This window comes from Macaca nemestrina, chromosome 11 (assembly GCF_043159975.1).
Source record: "Macaca nemestrina isolate mMacNem1 chromosome 11, mMacNem.hap1, whole genome shotgun sequence".
Classification (NCBI taxonomy): Eukaryota; Metazoa; Chordata; class Mammalia; order Primates; family Cercopithecidae; genus Macaca; species Macaca nemestrina.
In genome coordinates, this window is record NC_092135.1 from 48744289 (window position 1) to 48760933 (window position 16645).

A 16645-nucleotide genomic window follows, 5' to 3' on the forward strand; every position below is an offset into this window, starting at 1 on the left:
TCAGAGGTTTTGGTAGGCTATGTCATTACTGTCATTGAGTTTGAAGTTTTTAATTTCCATCTTGATTTTGTTTTTGACTCAATGCTCATTCAGGAGCAGGATACTTAATTTCCATGTTTTTGAAGGTTCCCTTTGTAGTTGATTTCCACAGGTAGAAGGAAATCTCTAGCTGAACTTTGTAACAATTTAAATAGGGCAAGAAGCCTCCTGGCCAGAACTGGGGGGAAGGTACAAATCTGATGTGCGGACTCCACAGGCGGGGGAAGAACCAAGCCATTTCACTGTAGTCTGAGAGAGTGCTTGAAATAACTTCAATTTTTTTTTAATGTATTAAGGCTCATTTTATGGCCTAATATATAGTCTATCTTGGAGAAAGTTCCATGTGCTGTTGAATAGAATGTATATGGTGCAGTTGTTGGATAAAATGATCTCTATATATGTTAAATCCATTTGTTCCAAGGTACCCCTCTGGCTGCCCTCCTGATGGATCCCCGTGATGCCACGCAGGAATGGCCTACTTGGGGACGCAGCGAGCTCCCAGGGCCTTTCTGCTGCTTCCTCTACCCCTGTATTTTGCTCAGCTCTCTAAATGGACTCAGCTTCAGGTAAAGTCAGAAACTTCTCCTGCAAAAAGACCTACAGTTTCTCCAGTAGGGGTGTGTGTTTGGGAGAGGAGGGTATTCCTTTCCCATTTCTGCAGTTGGCACACTCACAGCATTTGAGGTGTCTTCCAGGTCCTGCAGGAGCAGTCTGCTTCGTTCAGAGTGTCTATGGGTCTTCTCGGGATTGCTGGTTTGTTCTCGCAGTTGATCTGGAGCTAAAAGTCATAACATAAGCCTTGGCATGCTGCTCTGTTGGAGCTGCAATCTAGTCCTGCCTCCCATCTGCCATGATGATCCCCCAATCTTTTTTGCATGGTTGTGTTTTATTCTTTGAAGAATGCTTCTAAAACATCACATTAAGTCAAGATGAAAGGTGAAGTTCAAAATTGACAGTTTTTAAGGGATAAGTTATAAGATATGTAATGACTGTTCACTCTACTAAATCTTAAACTGGTTAACATGATTGAATACCCATCAATCCACTGGGCAAATTGGAACATGTGGTAAATACAATTCTTTATCCACACATCAGATTTACCATTATATGCAGGTGAAGGTAGTTGGTAACATCTTATATATAATTATTTCACTTGAAGGTCAATTTATGCAATGATGTGGGGGTGTCAGTGTGAAGTGATTGCATAAAATAAGAAACGGGGACTCAAAAGTTCTGGTTCAGCCTACACAACATAGCAAGACCCTGTCTCTTCAAAATTAAAAAAAAAAATTAACTGGACATTATGGCATGCACCTGTAGTCTAAGCTACTCAGGAAGCTGGGGTGAGAGGATTGCTTGAGCTCAGGAGGTTGGGGTTGCAGTGAGCAACGATCGCTGATAGCACCAGCCTGGGTGACAGAACAAGACCCTGTCTCTTAAAAAGAAAAACAACAGCAAAAACAAACAAACAAAAAAAACCAAGTTATGGCTTTAAAAACTTTATCAGTTTCATCTTCAATTGATCAGGGCCCCAGGTAAAAAATGCCCAACACATGATAACATGTAAATAATGTACCCGCCCACAGTGCTCTTACTGTATGATTTTATATCCCTTTTATAAATGCCATAAGCATCTGGAAATAAGGGAAAAGTGATTTTAAGGATGTTACTATGTGCTCCAGCTTTTTGAAGTTATTAATATATGTTTACATTTTAACACATTTTTCCTATAAACTCATCTTGCTTTCTCAACTGTAGCAATTCTCACAAGAACATGTTGACTCCAGGGCACAAGGCTTCAAATAATTACTGTATTAGAGGAATTGGCACTGCCCTAGAGGACCAGTATACTCTGTGCAGAATCTTTATTTACAAACACTTCTTTATAAAAAGAGAAGTAGGAGGACCAGTTTTTTGATAAACTCTACTCTTGCAAACAAACCCAAGCCACAGGCTATATGGAGAACATAATAGAACAACTCCATGATGAGGCTCTACCACCATCAAAAACAAAAATCCTCCTCCTAGTTCCCATCTCAAACAATATTGAAACAAATATAAGGGGTGAGCACTTTGAATTAAGCATTATTCAGCAGGCACATACTATGCAAGGGAAGGATTGCAGTTAACTATTTAAACTTGGGGACCAGAGATGTTAGCTGAGTGATGAGCATAGCTATCAGTGTTCACAATTAGTCTTTAAAAATTGTTGATCAGAGATTTCAGTGTCTTCAAAGAGATAAATATCTTCTTTGAGGATGCTTAATTTTCAATGTCACTTTCAGGCCTATAAACAGGAACATTTTCTTTCCAGATTTCTACCAAAGAGCTTTAAAAAACCTATAAAATTTTGAGCAAACCATAAAACTTCTCTCAGCCTGTTTCCTATACCTGTGGAATGAGTAGAATAACACTTCCATGTGTAGGAAAAGTCTGTTGGCATAGTTGGGTGTCATTCACAATGAAGGCCAGATAACTCACAACAAAGAAGGTCAGGCAAATGGAATGGAAAGCAATGAAGCAGGCCCCAGCCCCGTCCACTAGCAAGGTCTGGTAATTGGCCAGGAAGAGAGGTTTGCATGCAATTGGATCCTGGACCAAAATAGATGTCTTAGTGTTACAGGAAAGGGGTCCTGATCCAGACTCCAAGAGACCAGTCTTGAATCTTGCCCAAGAAAGAATTTAGGGCCAGTCCATACAGAAGGTGAAAGCAAGTTTATTAGGAATGTAAAGGAATAAAAGAATGGCTACTCCATAGACAGAGTAGCCCTGAGGGGTCTGGTTGCCCATTTTTATGGTTATTTCTTGATGATATGCTAAATGAGGGGTGTATTATTCATGCCCCCTCTTTTTAGGCCATATAGGGTGACTTCCTGACATTGCCTTGACATTTGTAAACTGTGATGGCACTGGTGGGAGTGTAGCGGTGAGGATCACCAGAGTACACTCTCATCGCCACCTTGGTTTTGGTGGGTTTTAGCTGGCTTCTTTACTGCAACCTGTTTTATCAGCAACGTCTTTCAGACCTGTATCTTGTGCTGACCTTCTGTCTCATCCTGTCATATAGAATGTCTTAACTGTCTGGGAATGCAGCCCAGTAGGTCTCAGCCTCATTTTACACAGCCCCTATTCAAGATGGAGTTGCTCTGGTTTGAACGCCTCTGACACTAGGACCTTCAACCCAAGAGCCACATTTTAAAATTGGCAGTTGTGCTCTCAGGCAAGTTGTGATGTACGGAAAAACAAAAGTAACCAGGTTATAGCACTAAGTATTTGCTTCCTAGTCAAATATTGGGAGAAGAAGCTGGATAAGAGTCAATAAGAAGAACAGTGGCTTGGAGGAGAAAATCTCTGACCTGGAGAGGGAGATTAGTCGCAACAGCCTCAGTCAGTGTCCAGATTTACACAGCACCAGCCTTGAACCCAGAATGTAGGCTAAATGCAGATGGACCTAATGAAATTGTCAGTGGGTCTAAATAGAAACATATGTCATTTTCTGTCTTCACTCAATCTCTCCCTCTCTGTTCTCTTCTTTCCTTCTTTTTCTCATTCTTTCTTTCCTTTTTTCCTTCCTTCTTAGCTTTGATGGGGTCCAGGACATGCCACCCCAAAAATAACTGTAGAAGACCAGAATATGCCAAGTATGCCACTTGGGCACAAGAATTACTTGAGCTGGCTATTTGAGAAACAGCAGACACAGAAGAAGCTCTAAAAAATCACTCTTTTTAAAAAGAAATGTATGTCTATAAAGGAAATCTCCATTTGTAAGGACATCTCTCTCTGTACCAGGAAGAGAAACATGACTAACTCACTAGAGACTCTTAGTCAATGAAGAAGGCACCCATTTAAATCTGCATAACAAGACTTACCCTTGTTTTACAGTGCATTTCGTGCTTCAGAGATCAACGGGATTTAAGATGTCTAAGACAACTCTTTGGGATCTACTCTAGATATCTACTCATTTCTCTGGGTTATCTCCCATGTATATAGGATGTATACATGTTATTAAATTTCTGATGTTTTTTCTGTTATTAATCTTTTTCTTTCTGGGAGTCCCAGATGAGAACTCATGAAAAGTGAAGAGAAAATGATTTTTCCTCCCCTACACCTTCTTTTCTTCCTTCCTTCCTTCCTTCCTTTCTTCCCTATATATTCGCTGGAGTTCAGAGGAAGCGCACAGCTGCTTCAGGCAACTGACTGAGACGTATCTGTTTTACAAGAGGAAATGTTTTGGGGGCTGGTGTAGAGGCATGCACAGTGATATGTCGGTGGATATCTAAAATTATATAAACCAGAGTAAAATAAAAGGCTCTGTGAGGCCGTCTACCTAAATACTGAAAATAAGCAATAAACTGCCTCAATGCAGGTAAAGGGAATTAAAATTCATTTACAGAAGTTGGATAGATGATATGAGCAGAAACAGAACACAGCGAATTTGGAGCTCACTTCAATAATTGTGGAGATTTTACTACATCAGTTCTTACAGTGAGCTTATCTGCTTTTTACAGATGTGGGACTTAAAGAAATTTGATAAACTTCCTTTCTAGGCTGTATATTAAAGAGAAGGATATTTCTTTTACAACAGGCAAAGTACGAAAAAGAATATTCAAATGTTGTATACATATATTTAGATGTGTGTGCATGTGTGTGTGTCTGTGTACCTTGTAAATATATTCTCATCCTTATTCTGAGTTTATCTTAGGAGAGAGCTGCCGCATAGCTTAGCCACACCTCTCACACTTGGCTCCATTACTATTTTCTTGTTAAATATTTATTGTTTTAAGGAGGGGGGAATTTGCATATAATGCTGCAAGAAGGAGCCAATCGGTGAGTGGCATTGTCCTCAGGGACAAATGAGCTTCCCCAGGGACTTGCAGAAAGATGTTTCAGCCGTTAAGGGGAAATCCAAGCTGTGTAAAATATTTTGAAGAGGTTTATTCCGAGTTAGTATGAGTGACCATGGCCCAGGAAACAGTCTCAAGAGGTCCTGAGAAAGTAAGCCCATGGCAGTCAGACTACAGTTTGGTTTTATGCATTTTAGGGAAGCAAGAGCAATGGCAAAGGCATAAATCAATACATGGAAGGTAAACATTTGTTCAGCCTGGAAAGGCAAGATATCTTGAAGCAGGGGGCTTACAGGTTACAGGTAGATTATGCAATTCTTTAATTTGCTTTTGGATAAAGGAGTGAAGCTTTGTCTAAACTTAGACTCTAAAGACTTGAAGTCAGTACAAAGGACTGCTTAAGAGAAAAGGGGGTCTCCTATCTGCCATGTGATGCTATAGCACAGGTTGGAAAGTAAGCCACATTATACCACGTTAATTTCTAAAAGTCAGATTTTATGGTTTGTAGAGGGTGACTTAACCCTTGCCTTGTATGGCTTTAAGTCTTATTTATAATTTGGTATTTTATTGCCACAAAGAGTCTGTCCTGAAACTTTTATAATCTCCATTTTGACATTAATGTTGGTCAGTTATGTCTAAACTTCAAAAGAGAGGCTATATAATGAGGCATGTACAACCCGCCTTCCTGTCATGGCCAAGAATTTAGTTTTCCAGGCCTCTCCCTGCCAAGAAGAAATCCATTCAGTTGGCTGTGGGGCTTGGGGTTTTATTTTTAGTTTACATAACCCAGAATTGTAGCTACCTTTTAGTAACTTAACTGCAGGTGAGTTCACAGTAACTTATGAACTAAACCTAGGAGTTTATGAAACAAGCCCTTGAAAATGTTGTACAGCTCCATGGGACCCAGTCCCGTGCTATCTGCTGATGTGTCTGAGACATGCTCCTAGCTACCAGGATTTGTGGGTCTCAAACTTTCTGACAGGCAGAATGAGAGAGGCAGAGGGGAGTGAACTATGTGGATCCCACCAGGTCCTGACTGTCATTTATCAAAATCTTGAAACTACACAGGTGATGAAATCAGAGCTCTTGTTTGTAAGGAAGACTGAAGATCACAGGTAAGAGAGGAGACTGACAGCTTCAGCTTCTCTTAAGTGCTCACACCAGGTAAATCTGGCTACATGACTAATTTTATGCAGAACAGAACTCATTGATCCAGTATAAAAGAAATTTCCATGCAGAGTTACAGAAACTGAATGCCACATTTCTAAGCAAAGCACCCTTCCTTAGGCACCGTGGATTAGCCTTTCCATGCTAACAGGCATGGATAGAGACAATTTCTTTAGCAGTCCCACAGTGTATTGAAAATTCAATACAATAATTTCCCAACACACACACACACACTTACATACGCACTCACTCACATTCCTCTGGGCATTTGATGACTATTTCAGAAGATGATATAAATAACAGCAGCCCGTACCACAAATGTATCAGGACCTTGGCATACATTACCTCTTATATTCTCATGATGACAAGAGTGTGAGACATTGTAATCACCCCCATTTCTCAGATAGGAAACCTGAGGCTTAAGGCCAAAATCACACAGCAGCAAGAGGTGAAGCCAATATTAGGAGAAGGTCTACACTGATGCAAGATTTTTCTCAGCCCCTTTGCCAGACTCACAGTATGGATGGCCATGCTACTAAGCTCACCACACTCAGCCCCCTGCAGGAGGGAGCATGTGAGCAAGTGAGAGCAGGATCCGGCCAGCCCCTCTGAGCACTAACACAGGAGCAAGCTCTGTGCAGGGCTTGCGGCCAGACCAGGCATGTCACCTCATGGGGAACGTGGTGGCACCCAGGCAAGGCTGCCCACAACCCCAAAGCCCCAGAGGGGGTGTTAGTGTGCCAGTTAGCTCTTTTAGTTTCACCATCCACAGCCCAATGGACAGTGGTGTGTTAGCAGTTCAGTGGGCCCGTGGCCCCATCAATAGGGTGGCTGCCCTCCATCAGCAAGGGAAAAGGGCCAGTGTGACAGCCTTTCTGAGTACCCGCACACAGTGGGTCCTGAGCTCTTGTCCAGCATTCAAGAAGAATGAGGTCACACTGACAAATTGAAGGACAGTGAAGGAGGATAATTTTATTGAGTGATGAAAACAGCCCCCAGCAGAGAAGGGAGCTGGAAAGGGAATGGGAAGGGCAGGTCATCTTCCCCAAAGTCAGGAGGTCTCTTCCTTGAAGTCAGGCCTCTCTGTCTAACAACTGAGTCTGGGGTCTTTATAGGCCTAGGATGGGGGTGGCATGGGCTATAGGTAGTATTGGAAAATGCAAAATCTGATTAGTTAAAAGGCATTATTCAGAAAGAATCAATTAGGAGAGAGTAAGCAAACAGGAATAGAAGTTCTCACTCGGGGCCATGGGTTTTAGTCTGTTTTTGGCTTGAAAGTGGAATTTCACCAGGGACCCACCACTGTCTGCCTAGGATTTCTCTGCCTCCTGCCTCTATTAATATGATGTGTGCTTCCAACTGCTATCCTCTCCAGGTTGCCTAATATGCATGGTAAGGATACCTTTAATTTTGCCAAAGAAGACATTAACATAGCTACCATGTAGGTTATTCCAACCTGCCTACATCCAATTCAATAGATTAATCAAACTGGAAGAAAAGCAAAACTAAGAAAAACTTTTATGGAAACCATAAGAATTGAGATTCTACTCAAATGAATGTCATGAAAATGACTCGTCCCATTCTCTATTCCTATAACTAGTTCTCTAGCTCTTAATATTGGGTCTAGTTTCCATTTGCTGAGGTTACACTTCATTACACAGAATTCCTTAAAAATAAAAACATCAAACATCAAAGCAGACTTGTTTTCTGACCTATTTTTGATGATCATTGAAGACAATGAGGTTTCTGTTCATCTCCTTCTCCTTGATGTTCTTTCTTTATGATTACCCCCATCTTTTGTAATTCATTACACCCCAAGGCAATTAATACATTTCGTGAAATGCACAGCTTTAAAAGAAATCTCCATGCAGAGTTACAGAAACTGAATGCCACATTTCTAAGCAAAGTATCCTTCCTTAGGGCACTGTGGATTAGCCTTTCCATGCTAACAGGCATGGATGGAGACAATTTCTTTAGCAGTCCCACAGTGTATTGAAAATTCCCTGACCACAATTATTCTTTTTAAACGAGTCCTTTGGTGGCTGCCTAAGATAAGTTACATCTATGGTTCTCTGCCTCTAAACCCAGCTGTTGCTCATTTAGTCACTTAGCTGAGGATGCCAGCCTCTTCATGGAGATAGAAATTAAACATAGATCAATCTGAAATTTTCTGTAATTGTGAAGTTATATCCCACTTCCAAACAGGACATAGGAGAGCTCTGGCCTAAAGCCTTGGACTTTCAGGACTTCTGGGCCAGCTGTCATTTGCCTAAAATCTGTCATCAAACTGAACTGGGGTTCACTCACCTGGCAGAGTAAAACCACATGTCCACACGGAGGTTTGAAGTGAAAGAAAGGAAGGCATGTATTTGCAGGGCAAGGAGAATCGGGCAGCTAACACTTAAATCTTGACCTCCCCAATGGCACGCAAGTAAAAGTTTTTTAAAGGCAGGGTTAAATTCCAGCAGAAGCTATATGCAAAATCATAAATCAATACACAGAGGTCACACATTGGTTTGGCCAGGTCATAGGTAGATTCTAAGATTTTCTGTTTGCAATTGGTTAAGAAAGAAGGTTTGTTTAAAAATTTGGGGTCAGCAGAAAAGAATGTTAGCTCTGGCTGTTGGGTATGACTCCCTTCAGGTCCCTCAGGAAGAATTTGGGACAAAGAACAGTGGTCAGAGTTGTCTTTGGTTCCCCTTTATCTGACATCTATGTGCCAGTGGATCCACTGGGCAGGAGTTCAGCTTTATGAGAAATAACTCAGGGATATGTGTTGAGATGTTATCTTTAGTTTTGTAAGCACTTGATGGGTTCATCTTGCCCACTGCCCAGATAGAGCCAATATATCAAGACAGAGAACTTGCAATAGAGAAAGAGTTTAAGACCTGTAGAGCTGGCTAAATGGAAGGCTGGAGTTGTATTATTACTCAAATCAGCCTATTCAAAAATTTGGAGGCTAGAGATATTAAATGATAGTTTGGCAGGCAGGAAGCTAGGGAATGGGTGCTGCTGAATGGTAGGGGATGCAATTACAGGGGTGTGGGAAAGTGGTCCTCCTGTGTTGAGTCTGCTTCTGGGTGGGGGCCAAAGAACCAGTTGAGTCTTGAGTCTCAGGTCTGGATGGAAACATCCAGACATCAGAGACCCAAAAGTCTGAAAACACATATCAAAAGGCCAATCGTAGGTTCTACAATAGTAATGATATTTACAAGAGTAATTGAGAAAGGTACAGATCTTGTGACCTCTAGAACAATGGCTGGTAATGTTTAACTATGCCTACATCTTAGCAGAATTCAGGCCCCTCTCATAATCCTACACTTGTGACCTTTTATTAGTTTTATAAAGGCCGTTTTGTTTTAGGAAGGACTATTACCACTTAAACAATAAACTAAATTTCTTCCAAAGTTAGCTTGGCCCACTTCCAGGAATGACCAAGGGCAGTTTGGAGGTTAAAGGCAAGATGAAGTTGGTTAGGTCAGATCTCTTTCGCTGTCATAATCTTCTCACTGTTTTCATTTTTGCAAAGGCGCTTTCATTTTCTATGCAGAACCAAACATCCCATGATTCTAACTTCCTTAGCTATTGTTTTAAGCTACTATTACTTTCTTGCTTATCAAGTTGCTTATTTAATTCTCAGGGCTAGCTAGGTGCCTGAAATTTCCCTTGAAGGAACTCATTTCCCTTATTTTCATGCTTGTGGGGAGGAGGAGTTCAGGCCCCTAGGAGGGGCCCCTGCTTCATCTCAAACCTATGCCAACCATGAACAAAGAAACCCAGACTCTCCCCAGTCAACACTGTACCTCAGCACGCGTGTCAAAAATGTCATGGGGTTTGTTGAAGCAGTGAAAATTAAGGGTTTTCTTTCTTGTTTTATTTGACTGAGTTAATGCTTCCAAGAATTAGGTCATAATAAAATTTCTGTGATTTTTTTCTTTAACCAAAGTTTTTATAAGTTGAGCCAAAGATATGTGGCATTGATGGCATTCTGTTAGCTTTATAATACATACTTAATGTAAGAGAAGATAAAAGGGATCGTTAACACCATTTTAATGCTCTTCAAAAGAGAAATAATGAAGAGGTGGTAAGGGAGGACTGGACAATGACCACCCAAAGGAGGATGCTAACATTTCAATTAAGCAGTTTAAATATAGCTCTATTGAAGTCAAACTCAGGTATTAACTGAGGAGCCTAAATATTTCCCGCTGTCTGACAGAACACAAGTAACTGAACCTTCCAAAATCTTAATTTTTTTCATCTGTAAAACACAGCTTACAATGCCGTCTCTCAACAAAGAGCTGTTGAGAAGGTTATTTGAAGTCATGTATGTGAAAGTGCTCTGTAAACTGAAGGGTTGCCACAATAGGAGTACAACACAGTCAAGAGGACAGAGCATAATGGGACTTTGTTCTCATTCTGCCTGTCTAACTGGCTGCAGAAAGCTATGCCTTTCTTTCCTTTCTCTTCTGTTTCTTGTCTCCCTCTAAATCCACCGGGTGTGTGTGTGTGTGTGTGTGTGTGTGTGTGTGTGTGTGTGTGTGTATGTGTTTATGTGTTAAAGGAACTCAAACTATTTCACCCCAAAACATACTTCTTTGACATATTTTGAGATAGCTACTCGGAGAGCCAGCAAACAGAAGTAGCCTGGCTAAGCTGTCTTTTCTGGGGAAGATTTACATCTGCAGAAAAATCTGCATTAACACAGCCGAGGCCTTCCTATGTCTGGATCTAGGAAAGATTAACTGAGAGTCTGATATCTTAAAGGTCTAAAACAAACACGTACTGTCTATTCCCTTTGAGGGCTGCAACCTCAAAGATTCCATCTACATAACAAGACCACCTTTGCTAGCCAAGCCTCCTCTTCTCTCCCTTCCATAACCTGTCTTGCTACTATAACCTGATTTAGCACCTTAACCTGTTTTTGGCCATCTTCTGAGCTCCCCTTTTTTCTGCAACTTCAAAATGCTATATGAGGTTCTGAACACTACTGCGGGTGGGGGAAAGCACTCTGTGGCTCTCCCTCATGTGAATGTTAACAAATTTCTTTCTCCAAATAACCTCCTTTGTGAGTTGGTGCGTGCGTGCATGTGTGCGTGTGCATATGTGGTGTGTATGTATTGCACTGCTCAACCACATCTAGTTCATAAGCTTGCTGCCCCACACTATCTTTCTTGGTGGTATTCAGCTTTGACTTCTCCTGAGTTAGGCTGCCTTTGCCTGTGCACCTACCATCAGTGAATTCCTTTGCTTGCCTTCTTGGACCCCACTCTCCTTTCCTCTTCTAGTATAGGCTGATCCTCTGCCATCTCCTTTGCTAACAACTCTTAATTACCCTAAACTCTTAATATTGGATTATATTAGCTCCAGTTCTTAAACATCTGCCTTCCTCTAGCCCCATACCTTTCTGGGTGATCTCTTTATCCAAGGTACTTTCAAATACCTTCCATATGCCAATTACTCTAGCTTCATCGTGTCCCCTAAACACTAGACTGTAGACTTGGCTATTCAACTTGTACTGGTTTTCTAGAGCTGCTGTAGCAAAATACCGCACACTGGGTGGCTTAAACAACAGAAATTTATTCTCTTACAGTTCTGAAGGCTGGAAGTTTGCGATCAAGATGCCAGCAGGGTTGGTTTCTCCTTTGGCCCCTCTCCTTGGCTTGCCTTCTCCTTGTGTCTTCACACGGTCTTCCCTCTCTGTGTGCCTGAGTCCTAATCTCCTCTTCTTATAAAGACACTAGTCATATTGGATTAGGGGCCACCCATATGACCTCATTTTAACTTAACCACCTCTTATAAGATTCCATCTCCAAATACACTCTCATTCTGCAGTACTGGGGCATTAGGACTTTAGTATATCAATTTGAGGAGTACACAATTCAGCCCATCACACAAGTAGACACACGATTCCTCTGCTGGAATGAATAAGGGTCATCTTAAACTTAACTAGCCAAAACTGATCACATCCCACTCCACCCCCTTCCCCACCTCCAAAAACTTGCTTTTCTCTCAGTGTCCCCATCTTCATTCAGTCTCTGCTCAATGTCTCCTCCTTTCTAATACAGACATTGAATAGAGACTATCAGCTACTCTCCAGCCCCACATCATGTTATATATTGATATGTTTATTGTCTGTCTCCCACTAGAATGCATGCAGGGCAGGGATTCTGTTGTGTTCATTGCCTCATCTCTAGCACTTGGAATCGTTAACTAATATATAATAGTTGCTTAATAACTAGTTCTGAATAAATAAATATAATGAACACAACAACTTTATTCAATAGGTATATTAATTCTCCATTTAACAGGTGAGGAAATAAAATTCAGGGAAAATAAGTAACTTTCTCTAGGATATAGAGCTCCTAAGGAATGAAGCTATGATTTAAACCCAGGTAATCTGAATCCAGGCTAATAAGCAATAACATTCCAGTGTGGAAAATGCTATTTCTGCAAGAGCATGGGGTATATTAGAGCCCTTAGGAAAGGAATCTAACCTAGGAGTTAAAATGGGAGATCACCAGGTAAAGAAGTAAGGTAGAAGAAAGTCCCAGGCTGAGGCAACCTCACACATGCAGGTGAGGTGAGATGCTAAAGCAGTTTGGTGCTCAGTAAATAGTCAAATGAATGAATGAATATGCCATTACTATATTGTATAAACCCAGAGAAATCAGAGCACATTATCCCAGGCTGATAATGAAGCTGTCAGAATTAATGACTTCAAGCCAAATATATTATGGTACCAGTGTCGGTCAACAAGGTCACAACTACAATTAAGATCTAGTTCTAACTTCATTAGAGCCATAGGGAAATGGTAAAGTTAGCAGGAACTTGTAGTATGTTTCAGACCTATAAGACTCTATGAGGAATTGATAACTCACGAATGGAGGCAATCAAAACCCAAATCCTTTACAATTCATAGCAGAAAAGCAACAGATACAGAACTGCATATATAAAGAGAAAAATGATATCCTAAAACCAATTAAACCTGGGTTATTTAAACTTGAATAATTTTTATTTCACCAAAAGAGCCCATTTTAGTTTTCATTATGTTGATTTGACAATGAAAACCCATTTGTGATATTAAGTAAAATAATTAGTAGAATTTTGAAAGTTAGTCAAGATTTGAATGACCAGAAAAGTTGAGAAATTAACTCCTGGGGTGTTCCCCTCTCCGATACAATGTTACCAAGGGTTAGGATTCTCATTTAGGACTGCCAGTTGCACCTAGAGTTGAAGTTACTTAGCATATACATCCTATCACCAGCCTATGCTGAAGTGCTGTAAAGTTAATCATAAGCATTGTAACCCATAGGAGCTGCAGAGGCTGCGGTGTTTTGTCCAATTCCAGATATGTACTTTGAGAAAAGAAAGCATGTTACTACCTGGACCAAACGATACTATTAATAATCAAATCCAGCCTAGGGAAAATTATTTATTCAAAAATATGCTATTGTAAGACAATCACTGGACTCCCTGACATTTTTCACATTTATCAATTTGATTCATCTACAATATTCTTTAGCTCCATCTATAGTCCCAGGAAGAATTAAAAATACAGTGATGAAAAATGTTTGTCAAATTCCACGTAAAACCCTGTGAAAATATTGACTGGAATGAGACTGAAGTTTCAGATTAACTGGCAAGGGACTGTTATCTCTAGGATATTGAATCCAACATTTATGATGGTGGTTTGTTTTTCTATATATTTAGTTCTAGTTACATATCCTGGAGCAGTTTCTCAGTCTCCGCACTATTGACATTTGATGCCAGATAATCCTATGTTCTCAGGGCATCGCAGGATGTTTAGCAGTATCCCTGATCTCTATCCACCTGATACCAATAGGACGTCCTACCCAGATGTGACAAGCAAAAATGTCTCTGGACATTATCAAATGTCCCCTGATGGCAAAAATGATTTTCTGTTGAGAACCACTGCTCTAAAGAAACTCTTGCACATATTGTCAAGGAGCCATGAACAAAATTATTTATTGCAGCATTGTTGTGTAATGCAAGATATTAGAAACAACTTTATCATTCATTACTAAGAGTATGAATCAATAAACCTTGGCTTATTTCTATAACAAAACTATGCAGCAGCAGAAAGTAAAATTGAATAAACTAGATCTATCTCCTATCTATAAATGTGAATAAATCTTTAAAAACATAATGTCAAATTAAAAAAGCAAATTGCGTAAGACTAGTATCATGTGGTACCAGTAATCTATATTTTAAGTACTTCAACCAATATCCTAATTACTCTCAAATAATACTATTTTCTTCTTAAGAGACAGAGTCCAACTCTGTTGTTCAGGCTGGACTCAAACTTCTAGGCAACTCTCCCATCTCAGCCCCCCAAACAATACTTTAAATATAGTAAGACAGTTAAAGAGACAAAAAAATAAACCATGGTGGGGGCCTTTATCTTTAGATTTTTCAATGATATTTCTTTATAAACAAAAGTGATATGGAAAATTTATGGCAAAAAATAATGTATTTTATGTCTTGATGGTAGATTAATGCATATCTGTTACATTATTATCTGTACATTTCTGCACACTTGAAGTATTTTATAATAAAAAATACAAAATATAATTATATTTTTGAATAGATCCATGAGCAATCTTTTGAATGATCAATTGAAATTGGAAAGCGTGATGGTTAACTTTAGGTGTCAGCTTGACTGGACTAAGGGATGCCTAGAGAGCTGGTAAAGCACTAATCCTGGGTGTGTCTGTGAGGGTGTTTCTGAAGGAAATGGGGGTAATGGGTATGTGAGTTGGTGGACTGAGTGGAGAAGATCTGTCCTCAATGTAGGCAGGCACCATCTATCTAATTGCCTAGGGGGTCCAGATAGCAAAAAAAGAAAAAAAGAAAAGAAAAAGTAAAGGAAAGGTGAATTCACTCTCTCTTATGCAGCTGGGACATCCTTCTTGTCCAGCATTTAGACATCAGAACTCCAAGTTCTCTGGCCTTTGGACTCCAGGACTTGCACCAGCACATCTTCCTTCTTTCCACACCTGTGGGTTCTCAGGTTTTCAGCCTTAGACTGAGAGTTACACAATAACTTCCCTGGTTCTGAGGTCCTCAGACTTGGACTAAGCCACATTACCAACTTCTCTGGTTTTCCAGCTTACAGATGGCCTACAGTGAACTCTTCAGCCTTCATACTCATGTGAGCCTATTCCCCTAATAAATCCCCTCTTATATATAAATATTTTTTTCTATTGGTTCTTGCATGATAGATGCACCTGTCAGCAACAACTTAAACATACTCTGAGAATAACCCTACAGGCTAAGAAGAATGCATGTTTGGAGTTCTGAGCTAAGGAATTCGTAAGTGACCAACCTGGAGATTCACTCCTAATAGGGAGGACATCTGAACCGCTGGCCCATTCCTTGGCACACAGGCCATACAAGAGACTGAGGCCATTTGTTTTTCAGTTAAATGAAGGTTGCTAGATGGCAGTTGCTAGGTGAAGGTTGCTAAGTAAAAATGCTATGTAAACTTCATGCTTTTTACAAAGGGTGGCAGTTTCTCTGTCCAGCCCACCACTCTTAGACTGCCCTGTATATAAGTCCTCAATAAACCCTATGTCTCATTCACTGGCTCCTGGTCTGTTCTTCAGTCTCTCAGACATAGTGCCATCCCTATTGGAGTCATTAGGGGTCTGGCACATCAGACCCCTCTGTCTCTGAAGAATCCTGACAAATACAGAAAGCTTGTACTTTCTCCAGAGTAATTTGTTTTCAAATGCTTCCTTAGACCTTTTAAACAGTTTCTGAATTCCCCTCTACACTCATTTGTAAATGAGAGCTAAGTATTTATTTCAAATCAATATTATTCATCAGTCAATAATGCAAGTGCTGCAAAATTTGCTCATAGACTAGATGCTGGATCTGCCAAAGAAGCCTTTAAATTGTCCAAACAGAAAACACTCTTAATTGACCTTAGTGACATTAAAAGATTCAAACTTTGACAGAGTATTTAATGTTTAAATCATGCCAAGTAGTATGCTGTATACTTAGTTTGGAAGGCTTAGATTGGCAGTGAAGATCGTCTCTATCTCTGGGATTAAAAGAACTGGATACTTTGGCTGACCTATAAAGGGCTCTGTTATTACTTTTTACAAATGCTATAGTTTTACAAATGCCCTTCCTTCTCCAACTACGACAAACATAATGAGCTCACAGGTATAATTAGAACTTGGCCCTTGTAGTCAATACTTGTAAATTTATGTTGCCACAGTATCCATTTTGAGTACAGGGTTAACTATCTCATACCAGAAACAGGGTTTAGTCACATTTGGCAGTTTCCAGTTCTCCCTCTCCTCCCATGTGGTTGATCTAGATACCTGCCCTATGCCTAAGCCTCCCTATGGGACATATATATACTCTACGGACCCCACCCCAGAAAGGCTGTGTAGATGTGCTGCACTAAACACTCCTGAGGCCCAGCATGGACTCGCAGGACCAGTATCTGCTTGCTCTCTACCCACCAATTAGAGCTCCCCATTTGAAACCTGCTTGGGTAACACCAAGACTCCAATAAAGACTCCAATAACACCTGGACTCCAAACAAGACTTCTGGTCCATCT

At 40.4% G+C, this 16645-nt stretch overlaps 1 long non-coding RNA gene across 1 annotated transcript in view; it reads right to left on the reverse strand.

The window, feature by feature from the left end:
* LOC139356972 (uncharacterized) overlaps window positions 1–15506 on the reverse strand; it is a 40119-nt gene extending 24613 nt beyond the window's left edge. Inside the window, exons 1-2 of the long non-coding RNA XR_011609554.1 lie at window positions 15397–15506; window positions 714–817 (exon numbers count right to left, since the gene is read on the reverse strand). This is a non-coding gene — a long non-coding RNA (uncharacterized lncRNA). The remainder of the gene's footprint in view (window positions 1–713; window positions 818–15396) is intronic.
* Window positions 15507–16645: the final 1139 nt, after the last annotated feature.